Consider the following 12,645-nt stretch of genomic DNA (forward strand, 5'->3'; position numbering starts at 1 on the left):
AAAACAAGTTTAGTGCTTGAGTTGTGAGCCAGTGATGGAATATTGATGTATTTTTTTTTTTGTTTTTTTCTGAAAAAGGTAAATCAAACAGTGATAAGAAGCAATTGAGGCCAGAAAAAGATGGCAGGCATCTTGACATTCTAAGTGACTCTGAGTCTCTTGAAACAAATTGCATGGCAGATTATTGAATTTATAAATGATACGGAGAAACTTTAGTTAATGATTCATCCATGAAGATTAGAGAATGGGAGACAGTCTGGAAGTCGAAGTACAAGTAAGAGCATTTTAAAACCTACCAAAAATTGACCATTCTTGCTTTCAACATAGTTTATTAAAATGATGACTTGTAAACAAATTGAAAAGAAATTGGCAACCAAAAGTAGTCACCATGTCCTCACTGACTATACTAGGTCAGAATAATTTCATTTCTTCTGTAAATACACATGCAATGATGTGATAACACAAAATGCAATAGACATTTCTGGATCTCAGCAAGAGTAATAAGTAAATATTTAAAATACATGAAATAACATGAAAGAATATTGAAGGATAAAATGATAGGAATTTGTTTGAGTGGCTAATGACCAAAGATGCTGATTTGAAAGGATATTATTTGACAGAGAAATGTTTCTTTCATTTATTCACTAAAACATGCACAGGACATAGTGTTTTCAATGTTTTAAAAGCAAAACCAAAGTTATTGCTGTCTAGTTAATTACATCTCATGGTAACCCCTTGTGTTACAAAGTAGAACTGCTATATAGGCCTTTTTTCATAGTAATCTTTATAGAAACAGATAGCCAGGCCTTTCTTCTGCAGCACCACTGGGTGAGTTCAAACCACCAACCTTTAGGTTAGTAGAACAAGTACAAACTATATGTGCCACCAGAGGCTTTTCCAATGTTTTGTCATCCAGTCAGTTCTTACTCATGACAACCCCTGTGTGTCAGACAGAGTAGAGCTGTGCTCCATAGGATTTTCAATGGCTAATTTTTTGGAAATACATCACCAGGCTTTTTTTTAATGAAGCACATCTGAGTGGATTTAGTCCTCTGTAGTTGAGAGCATTAACTGTTCCTACCAGTCAGGAACTCTTTTATTAAAAGTAGGATATTTCAACAGTTTATTCAGTTCTGGACTCCAGAGCAGGTGCAGTTTACCTGATGATAAGGGTAGATACAAGGTTGTACAGCTTTCCACAGTTAAACTTCTTGTGGACAACCAGGTGACCTTCCCAAAAAGAGATGATCTAATCCCTAACACTACATTGCTCAGTACAAAACTTGTTAAACGTTAGGGACACCTACACATCTCTCAAACATTTTAGAGCAGGTTTCTCCCAATTGTTTTAGAAAAACATAAAAAAATAATAAGAAGAAGAATGGTTTCATCTTCTTTATTACAAATTTCAGGCACTATATGTTCTCCTCCCTTGATACAGTTAGGCAGCCTATCTCTAGAAAGAGCTGAAGCATATTTCATTTAAGCAGACATGCAACAGTCTGTTAATCCCATCTGTTTCCTATGAGAAGGAAAAAATAGTTACATATGGGGCTTGAGGAGTCTTAGACCTTATTAAATATGCCTCAAATCTTCATGTAACCAAAAAAATAAAATAAAGTAATACCCACTGCCATCAAGTCAATTCTGACTTGCAGCAACCTTATAAGACAAAATAGAACTGCCCCATAGGGTTTCCAAAATCGTAAATCCTTACAGAAGCACATTTCCTCATCTTTCTCCCATGGAGTGGCTGGTAGGTTCAAACCACCGACCTTCTGGTTAGCAGCCCAGTGCTTTAACAACAGCACCACCGGAGCTCTCTAGCCTTTACCTAAAAAGTTAAAATTGAGCCATATGGCCTATATAAGTAGATTTTAATTTCTTTTAGAGATACATTGGGTTTCTTTTTCCTGACATCTTATAGTTTATTTATTTAAACATTTTGAAAGAAGTTTTGAATACATGTTCATATATAGATACAGGTTGGATTAATTGACTTTTCAGTACTGTGAAACTTTCCTTGGTGGGGTACTGTATCATTAGAACAGCAGCTAAGCTTTGTGGACCTAGAATTAAATTTTAGATATTCACAAATCTACAAAGCTGAGACATTAGACATGTAGACAATTAAATTCATTATAGAAAATAATTGCTATAATTTTTTGGTAACAAACTATCAAACAACTGAAATAGTTGCTGGCTAACTTAAGCAAAAGAACTTAATTTCTTACAAGGATTTTGAGTTCCTCATTGGATTTAAGGAAGAATGTAGAAACCAGGCTTTCAGAAGGCAGAATCAGATCACATCTATTACTCTCCATGGCAGGAAATGATGACCAATCTCTTTAGAGACTGCCTCCATGTCCATAGATGACTCCTTCCAGTTTCAAATTCCTGGAAGACAGACTTTGATTGGCTAGGTTTGAGTCACAATTTCACATCTTAGCTGTAGTGAGGGCTGATGACAATCCCTGATTGAAAATGTGAATAGGACCACAGGAAATGGAATTCTACAAAGGAAAATGATTACCTGGTTCCTTTCCCAGAAAAAGGGACACAAAATGTGTGCAAAAGAAATAGATTTCTAGTGCACAAAATATACTTAAAAATGGGTTCACTGCATTTGTAAGTTAATACTGTATCAAATAAGGAGGTGCATATAGGTGGGTGTATGTTAATGATAAGTTTTTGATTCTCAGATTGGGTAATGGGTTTATAAGTGTTCATTTTTGTGTGTAAGTAAAGAAGAAATAAATAAGATAAAAAGAGGTCATGGGTGGGCTAAGAAGACAGTTTGTTATAAACTAACAATTACTATCATATTCTACACATGATGTACAAAAATAAATAAAATAAAATAAAATGTCATCCATAATGTCAGAGAGAAAAATCAAAAAAGATTGGGTGGATTTTGAATGCTTAGGATAATTTATTACTATTCTGGATGTTACTGTGGTAAAGCATCAGGTTATCAACCAGTAACAACCAGATTAAGTAACAGAAATGTCGATATGAGCTGTTAATTTCAATTATGAAATTAAAAAGAAATATTAATTCTCCCAATTCATGTCCCCTTACTATTTCCTTAGATAACAGATTATAGATTCATTTTAGCTATACTTGATCTTCCCATTTCCTTCAAGAAATTGAAGATTTTTACCAACTTCTTTACTCTGAAATTGACAAAACATGCAACCAAGATATATTGATAATTACTGGTGATTAGAATGTGAAAGTTGGGAACCAAGAAGAATCATTGGTAGTTGGAAAATACGGCCTTGGTGATAGAAATGATGTCAGAGATCACATGATAGAATTTTGCAAGAACAACAACTTATTCATTGCAAAATCTTTTTTCAACAACAATAATGGTGGCTATACATGTAGAACTCACCAGATGGACTACACCACAATCAGAATGACTACATCTGTAGAAACAGGCAATGAAAAACTCAATATCATCAGTCAGAACAGACCATCAATTGTTCATATGCAAATTCAAGTTGAAGCTGAAGAAAATTTTAAAATGTCCATGAGAAACAAAATACAACTTTGATTGTATCCTACCTGAATTTAGAGACCATTTGAAGAATAGGTTTGACACAATGAACACGAATGACCAAAGATCAGACAAGTTGTGGGATGATCAAGAACATTAAACATGAAGAAAGCAAATGGTCAATAGAAAGGCAAGAAAGGAAGAAAAGACCAAAATGCAAGTCAGAAGAGGCTCTGAAACTTGCTCTTGAATGGAGAGTAGCTAAAGCAAATGAAAGAAATTACAAGATAAAAGAACTGAAGAGAAGATTTCAAAGGGCAACTTGAGAAGACAAAGTATTATAACGAAAAGTGCAAAAACTTGGAATAAGAAAAGCAAAAGTGAAGGGGTTACTCTGCCTTTCTTAAGCTGAAAGAACTGAAAAAATATTCAAGCCTCAAGTTGCAATACTAAAGAATTCTGTGTCAAAATATTGAATGGTGCAGGAAGCATCAAAGGAAGATGGAGGGAATACATAGAGTTATTGCATCAAAAAGAACTGGTCTAGGTTCAACTATTCCAGGACGTAGCATATGATCAACATCTCACATTACTGAAAGAAGTCAAAGCTGCACTGAAGGAACTGGCAAAATACAAGGCACCAGGAATTGACAGAATGCCCATTGAGACGGTTCAACAAATGGGTGCAGCTCTGGAGGTGTTTACTAGTTCGTGCCAAGAAATTTGGAATACAACTGACTAGCCAACTGACTGCAAGGGATCCATATTTGTGGCCATTCCAAAGAAAGGTGATCCAACAGTATGTGAAAATTATCAAACAATACCATTAATATCACACGCAAGTAAAATTTTGCTTAAAATAATTCAAAAATGGTAGTAGCACTATATTGACAGAGAACTTCCAGAAATTCAAGCTGAATTCAGAAGAAGACATGAAATGAGAGATATCATTGCTGATGTCAGATGGATCTTGGCTGAAAGCAAAGAATACCAGAAAGATGTTTACCTGTGTTTTATTGACTATGCAAAGACATTCAACTGTGTGGATCATAATAAATTATGGATAACATTGCAAAGAACTGGAATTCCAGAGCGCTTAATTATGTTCATGAGGAAGCTGTACATGGAACAAGAGGCTGTCCTTCAAACAGAACTTGGAGATACTGCATGGTTTAAAAGCAGAAAGGGTGTGCCTCAGAATTGTATCATTTCACCATATTTATATAATCTGTATACTGAGTAACTAATCCAAGAAACTGGACTATATGAAGAAGAAATTGGCATCAGGATTGGAGGAAGACTCATCAGCAACCTGTTGAGTTGCTGATATCTGTGTTGACATGCAGATAACACAACCTTGCTTGCTGAAAGTGAAGATGGCTTGAAGCACATATTGATGATCAAAGACTACAATCTTCAATATGGATTACACCTCAACATGAAGAAAGCAAAAATCCTCACACATGGGCCAATAAGCAACATCACAAAAAATGGAGAAAAGATTGGAGTTGTCAGGGATCTCATTTTATTTGGATCCACCATCAACACATATGGAAGCAGCAGTCAGGAAATCAGATGTCAGACTGCACTGGGCAAATCTGCTACAAAAGACCTCTTTAAAGCCTTAAGAAGCAAAGATGTCACTTTGAAGACTAAGTTAGGCCTGACCCAAGCCATGGTATTTTCAATCACCTCTTATGCATGCCAAAGCTGGACAATGAATAAGGAGCTCTGATGGTACAGTGCCTAAGGCATTTGACTGCTAATCGTAAGGCTAGCATTTCAAACCCATTAGCCACTCCTCAGAAGGAAAGTTGGGCAATCTACTTTGATACTGCCTCAGAAATCCAAGAAAGGGTCACTGAGTTGGATCTGACTCAACAGCAGTGAGAGAGAGAGAAGAGCTGATACTTTTGAATTGTGGTGTTGGTGAAGAATACTGAAAATACCTTGGAATGCCAGGAAAAAAAAAAAAAAATCTGTCCTTGAACAAGGGGAGCTCAAATCCTGCTTGGAAGCGAGAAAGGCCACACTTCCTCTCACTACTTTTGTTATGTTGTCAGAAGGGAGCATTTCCTACAGAAAAATATCAGGCTTGGTAAAGTAGAGGGTCAGTGGAAAAGGGGACGATCCTCAATTGGCTGCAACGGTTAGCTCAAGCAATGGTACAGGACCAGGCAGTGTTTCGTTCTGCTATATGTAAGTCAGACCAGATTCACAGCACCTAACAAGAACATGCTTGATTGTTGTTTCTTTCATAGGAATATTAGAATCACTTGTTAAATTTAACACACATTTACAAACACACATACATGCAAAACTACTGGGTCAGTCTTTTGTTGGAATTGTGTTGAATCTATAGATAAATATGAGGAGACAAATTTTTTGTGGTATTTTTCTTATTCATGAACATTTCACATATTACATCTTTGTTTGCAGAGGTCTTGCATGGACTTGGACTTGTAGCAACCTTTTAGGACACAATAGAACTGCCCATAGGATTTCCAAGGCTATAAATCTTTTTGAAAGGAAACTGCCTCATCTTTCTCTCACTGAGCTGCTGATAGGTATGAACCATCTATTTCTGGTTACCAGTGAATGCCTTAACTACTGTGCCACCAAACCAAAAAAACCAAACTCACTGCTGTCGAGTCAGATCCGACTCATAGCGACCACTCCTTGGGTTTCCGAGGCAGTATCACTAAGGAAGTAGATTGCCCAGTCTTCCTTCTAAGGAGTGGCTGGTGGGTTTGAACAGCCAGCCTTCTAGTTAGCAGTCAAATGCCTTGGTACTACGTCATTGTGCCACCAGAACTCGTTTAATCAATGATAGTATATTATGTTATTAGCTTCTTAATATTTGCTTTGTTTTATTTTGGTGTACTTTATCATTCATAACACTTCCCCTTGTCAATATCTATCTCTATCTCTCTCTCTCTCACTTTCTCTCATCTCTCCAAATCAATTTCACCAAAGCCTTCTATATTAGTCATTTCAAAGCACCAACTTCCGTACAGTTTTATTATTATTCATTTCTAGCATTATCTCCTTCTTTTCTTTAAGTTTGTTTTTATTCTTTTCAATGACTTTTCAAATTGGATACATGTAATCCCCTACTTACAATGCAATTCCATTCTGATGGCCATTCTGCTGGCCTTGAAATCAAGGCCCAACAAATGAAAAGGAATAGGGTGCTCAGTGGTTAAGCATTTGGCTGCTGACCAAAATGTTGGTGGTTTGAACCCAACAGTCATCCCATAGGAGAAATATGTGGCAGTCAAATATTTACAGTCTTAGAAACCCTGAGGCAGTTTTACTCTATAGGGTTGCTATGAGTTAGAATCAACTCCACCACAATGGACTTGGTTTTAGGATATTACATATATTTTTTAAATTAAAAATCAGTATTACCTATTTGTCCAATAAATAAAAGTTTTATTTTCATATATTAGCTGAAATTTAACATCTGTGCTTCTCAAAATTTCTTTATCTTTACTGATTTTTTTCACTGCTTTAAAATCAAGAACTACTAATATTCATTAAAAGCTCCTTCTACGAGAGTGGTAAGAGCTCTGGTATCATAGTGGCTAAGACACTTGACTGCTAACCAGAAGGCTGGCAGTTCAAACCCACCAGCCACTCCTCGGAAGGAAGATGGGGCAATCTACTGCCTCGGAAACCCAAGGAGGGGTCGCTATGAGTCGGGTCCGACTCGACGGCACATAACAACAACAACAACATGATAATGGTATTGAAAATTTCTCTTTGTACTTTCATCAAATGGTTTTCTTTTTTATATGTTTGAGGGTATTTCATTATATATAAACACATTTAGAAAGTTTGTATCTTCACGGAAAATTGAAAGTTTTATCATTAGATATTGGCTATTTTATCTCAATGATAGCTTTTGTGTTAGGCTTTAACTAACAATAATGTAAAGATATCAGCACTTTTTGAGGTGTGGGTATATTTGTCTGGTGTATCTTTTCTTATCCTTTTTTTTTTTTATCAGGTTGTCTGTACTTATGCTTTATGTATATCCCCTATAGGCAGCATGTAGCCAGATTTATTATCATCATCTGATAATATCTGTACTTAAAATGGCAAATTTAGTCCATTGGTGATTATTATGATTACTGATATATTTCAACTTGCTTGTTCCATATTACCTTTGTATTCCCTTTGTCATTTTTCTTTTCCCTTTAAATTTGATTATACATTAGATTTTTGATTCCATTGTTTTTCCCTAATGTTTTGAAATTATATACTTAATTTTGTTCTTTTAGTATTTACTCTTAAAATATAAAAATTACATTTAAGTTAAGGTCTAAATTAAACAATTTTTGACCACTCTCTCAAGGGAAGCAAAAAATTAAGGTCACTTTGGCTTTAAACATTCCCTGACACTGTTATTGTCCCATATATTAGTTCTATTATTATTTAATTACCACTATTTATTATTTCACACAGACTTTTTTTGTTTGGATTTAGATTCTGCATTTGCCATATAGTATTATTTGTTTACCACCACTCCTTGTATAACAAATCATCCTTCTGGGATCATTTTCCTATTTCTTAATGTGTGTTATCTAGAGCAAGTCTCTTGATATTTTCCACGTGTATTGTTTCTTAAATTTTTCTCACAAATTGTATCAAATTTCATCCTTGGAAAATGATTTTTCTAGATATAAATTCTACTTAGTCATTTATTTTCAATTAACATCTTAAGTATGTTATTCTATCTTCTTCTGGATTCTAAAGTGTCTTTTCATTCTGTCTTTTGTCTTTATTTTTGCAGATCAGTTTTCTCTGGCTATTTGTAAATCTTCTTTTGGCTTTGGCTTTCTGAAGTTTCATTGCTCTGTGTCTATGCAGGGGTTTATTTGGATTTGTTCTCTTTAAAATATATCATGCCTATCAGTTCTGTGGGTAAATAATTTTCTGAGAAAATCATAGACAACACCTGCGGTAGTTAAGGTTATAGATCAACTTTGCTGGGCCTGATTTTGAGTGGCTAGACAGCTGGTGCAGTGTCTCCCTATGATGAGACTGGTAATCAACTCAAGAGTGGAATCTGCTGTGAACCGCTGAGTAGCTGCCTTAGGGATGTGGTCTGCTTCCAGTACATAAGAAGAAGCTTTGGGAAATGTCTCTGAACTTTTTGGCACAGTTAGACCCTCTGCATGTAGCTGAGTCTTCATTTAGCAGCCTGTCATGTTGTCTGCTGATCTTGGGACTATTTCAGCTTGAACTAGTGGCCTGCCCTATTGCTTAATAATCTTGGGACTGTGCCATTTTGCTTGTAAATCTTGGATTTGTCAGCCTCAGCAGCAAGCAGATGTCTGAGTTGAGTGATGCCTCCAGCTCAAGTGGGCTGGGAGCAAGAGGCAGAGCTGCAGCCCAAGGGCAAGGGGTTCTCACCTAGAGCTAGCACTTCGAACCCAGACTTTCAGCCTCCAAAACTGTAAGAGAATAAATCCCTGTTTGTTCAAGCCACCCACTTGTGATATTTCTGTTAGAGTGGCACAAGAGAGCCAGAACAGGAATTTGGTACCGAGAGAGTAGGGTGCTATTCTAATGTTGCTGTTATTGTTGTTATGTGTTGTCAAGTCGGACCCGACTCATAGAGACCACTCCTTGGGCTTCTGAGGTGATATCACTATGGAAGTAGATTGCCCAACCTTCCTTCCAAGGAGTGGCTGGTGGATTTGAACCGCCAGCTTTCTGGTTAACAGTCAAGTACCTTAGGCACTACACTACCAGATCTTCTTTAATAAAATTAGAGCAAGAAAAAAATTAATTAACAGATACCTAAAATGTGGAAACAGGAGTGGAGTGCATCCTTGGGCCTGGGATCCCTGCGCTAAGATTGGCAGAGAGACCAGCAGAGAGATGGTAGCAGCAGAGCTAAGAGACCAACAAGAGACAGAGCAATAGGCTTACCAGTCCATGAAGGAGAGAGCTGGATGTATTTGGGCATGAGGTTTCCTGGCAAAGCAGGTTGCCTTTGGTTACTAATGGTAGAAAAGAATGGCAAAAGATGGAGTAGCAGGCCTGCTGGCCCAAGGAGCAGAAGCTGAATGCCTGTGGGTAAGAATCTTCCTGGAAGAGTGCATTTCCTTCTGGCATTAGTTGGCAGAAGCTAAGAGACCAAAGAAATGGGAACCAGAGCCGCCCCAGCCTCAAAAGGTAGGACTGTGGGAATGAAAAGTCAGACCTTCACCAACTTAGTTCTGGAGTGTGGGGCAGCCATTCATGAGGACCAGTGGGATGGGGCCATAGACGCTGTCCAAAAGTAAAAGGACAGGGCTGCCATGCCCAAGGAGCGTGGGAACAGGGCCCACCTGGCCAAGGGAGTGAAATCACCACTCAGATGGACTAGGAGACTCGGCCGCCCAATGAAGGAGATCTGTATAGGTGCCAAGTTGATAAGGAATGGAATTGTGGCAGTTAAGGTTATGTGTCAGCTTGGCTGAGTCTGGGTTTAAGTGGCTGGGCAGCTGGATATGGTGATTCCTCATGATGAAACTGGTAATCAACTCAATGATGGAATCTGCTGTGAGCAGCTGAGTAGCTGCCTTAGGGATGCCATCTGCTGCCCGTATATAGGAAGCTTTGAGAAAGGTCTCTGAGATTTGGGGCACAGTTGCACCCTCTGCATGTAGCTAAGTCTTCATTCAGCTGCCTGCCATGTTGTTTGTGGATCTTAGAACTGTTTCTGGACTTGAACTAGTGGCCTGCCATATTGCTTGATAATCTTGGGACTATGCCATTTTACTTGTAAATCTTGGGTTTGTCAGCCTCAGCAGCCAGCAGCTGACTGAGTTAAGAGATGTCTCCAGCTCCAGTGGACCTGGAATAAGAGGCAGAGCTGAAGGCCAAGGTTGAGGGGCCTTCCCCCAGCCTCTAGAGCTAGCACTTTGAACTTGGACTTCTAGCCTCTAAAACTATAAGAGAATAAATCCTTATTTATTAAAGCCATACATTTGTGGTATGTCTGTCATAGCAGCATTACAGAACCAAAACAACACCTTTTCAATTTTGCTTCCTATCTTTTCTCTCTGGTAGCATAGTGCCTAAGGCACTTGACTGATAACCAGAAGGCTGGCAGTTCAAACTCACCAGCCACTCCTTGGAAGGAAGGTTGGGCAATCTATTTCTATAGTGATACCACCTCAGAAACACAAGGAGGGGGTCCCTATGAGTCAGGTCCAACTCAAGGGCACATAACAGCAACAACAACTTCTTTTCTCTCTATTTTCCTTTAGGTTTCAAATTTGTGTTAGGCTGTATTTTCTCATTTTATATTCTGTGTCTTTTAATCTTTCTTTAATGATTTCTATTTCCTTATATTTCATTGTTGCACTATGGATAGACTATTCAGATATGTCTCCTGCTTTAGTAATTTCCTTTCAACAGTATTCACTATGCCATTTAAAGTGAAAAGCACAATATGTGATGAAAAATAATCTAATAAATAGTTGTTTTAAAATAATTATAATAGTAATAATTATTAATTAAATTATTATATACCACAGATCCTAAGCAAAACAACTTTATAGCATGAAATATAGCCTAAAAGCTAGACTTATAACTGCACAATCTTTTCTTCATTAATATCTAATGCAAATTAGAAAATTCAGAGATATATGATTAAAGGAAGAGATAATCATTAGTTCCTATTTCTTTTGTCCTGTCCCAACACTGAATGTACTTGCATATCATAGATTTAAAATACTTACTGCTGCTTTGGAGAGTAAGAATCCTTTAAAAAAAAATTCTCAAACTTTAAAATTGGCTCAGAAGATCCTGCCAAGTAGGCATGTGATACTTACTAGAACAGTAGCAAACTACTATAATCCAGGAGTCACAAGATTCTGTTTGGTTGACACCAAAACCAAAACCTGTTACCATTGAGTCGATTCTTATTCATAGTAACTGTGTAGGAGTTGAACTTCTCCATAGAGTTTTCAAGGCTGTAAATCTGTACGAAGCAGATTGCCACATATTTCTCCTGCTTTGTTAGCACAGCCCTTGAAATTATTTGACTAGTCCTGCCAACAGTCAGATGCTTGTTCTAACTACCTAAAAGAGTCAAAGGATTAAATCATATTTAGCATACTCACTAAGGAACAGGTGGAATAACTTGCATGGGTTAAAATTAAAAGGAATGAATTGCTTAAGAAATTCAATCTCTAATAACCAATCATAATGGCCATTCTCAAAACATTATATATACCTGGGCTTTCATTTGATAACTAATATAGTTTCTTATACCCTAAGAGATTGCTTAAATACAAGTATTGATAAAAGATATCAGTTATGCATTTCCCTACCAATATATAAGCATTGATTCTGTATAGTTGGTGGTTAAGAGCTTACCACTTGTTGCTATAAAATCCATCCAACTCATGGTGACCTCATGTGTATCAGAGTATAATTGTGCTCTATAGGATTTTCAGTGGCTGCTTTTTCAGAAGTAGATCCCTGGGCCTTTTTTCTGTGGCCCTTCTGGGTGGACTTGAAATGCCAACCTCAGTCAGCAGCTGAACATGTTAATCCTATGCTCTACTCAGGGACTATCTTTCTAACTAATTGACCATGGGAAACTTACTTAACCTGATTTTGCATCAGCTTCCTGGTCTATAAAATGGGAGGAGTAATAACACCCACTCTGTAGGGTGGTCTTAAGAATAAATGAGTTTATATATGTATTGCATTGGGCAAGTTTACTACAAATAGATCTTTTTTTTTAAAGTGTTAAAAAGCGGAGATGTCACCTTGAAGACTGAGCTGCACCTGATCCAAACCATGGCATTTTCAATCACCTCATATGCATGTGAAACCTGAACAATGAATAAGGAAGATGGAAGAATTGATGCATATGAATTTTGGTGTTGGCAAAGAATATTGAATAAACCATGGACTGCCCAAAGAATGAGCAAATCTGTCATGTTAGAAGAATAGCCAGAATACTCCTTAGAATTAAAGATGATGAGACTTTGTCTAAAGTAATTGGACATGTTATCAGGAGAAGGACCTCATTCTTGGTAAAGTAAATGGTTAGCAAAAAAATACCCTTGGCAAGATGAATTGACAAAGTAGCTGCAACAATGAGCTCAAACTTAAAAACTGTGAGGATG

This window comes from Orycteropus afer, unplaced genomic scaffold (genome assembly GCF_000298275.1).
Source record: "Orycteropus afer afer isolate SDZICR_OR568_19922 unplaced genomic scaffold, OryAfe1.0 scaffold00268, whole genome shotgun sequence".
Taxonomy (NCBI): domain Eukaryota; kingdom Metazoa; phylum Chordata; class Mammalia; order Tubulidentata; family Orycteropodidae; genus Orycteropus; species Orycteropus afer.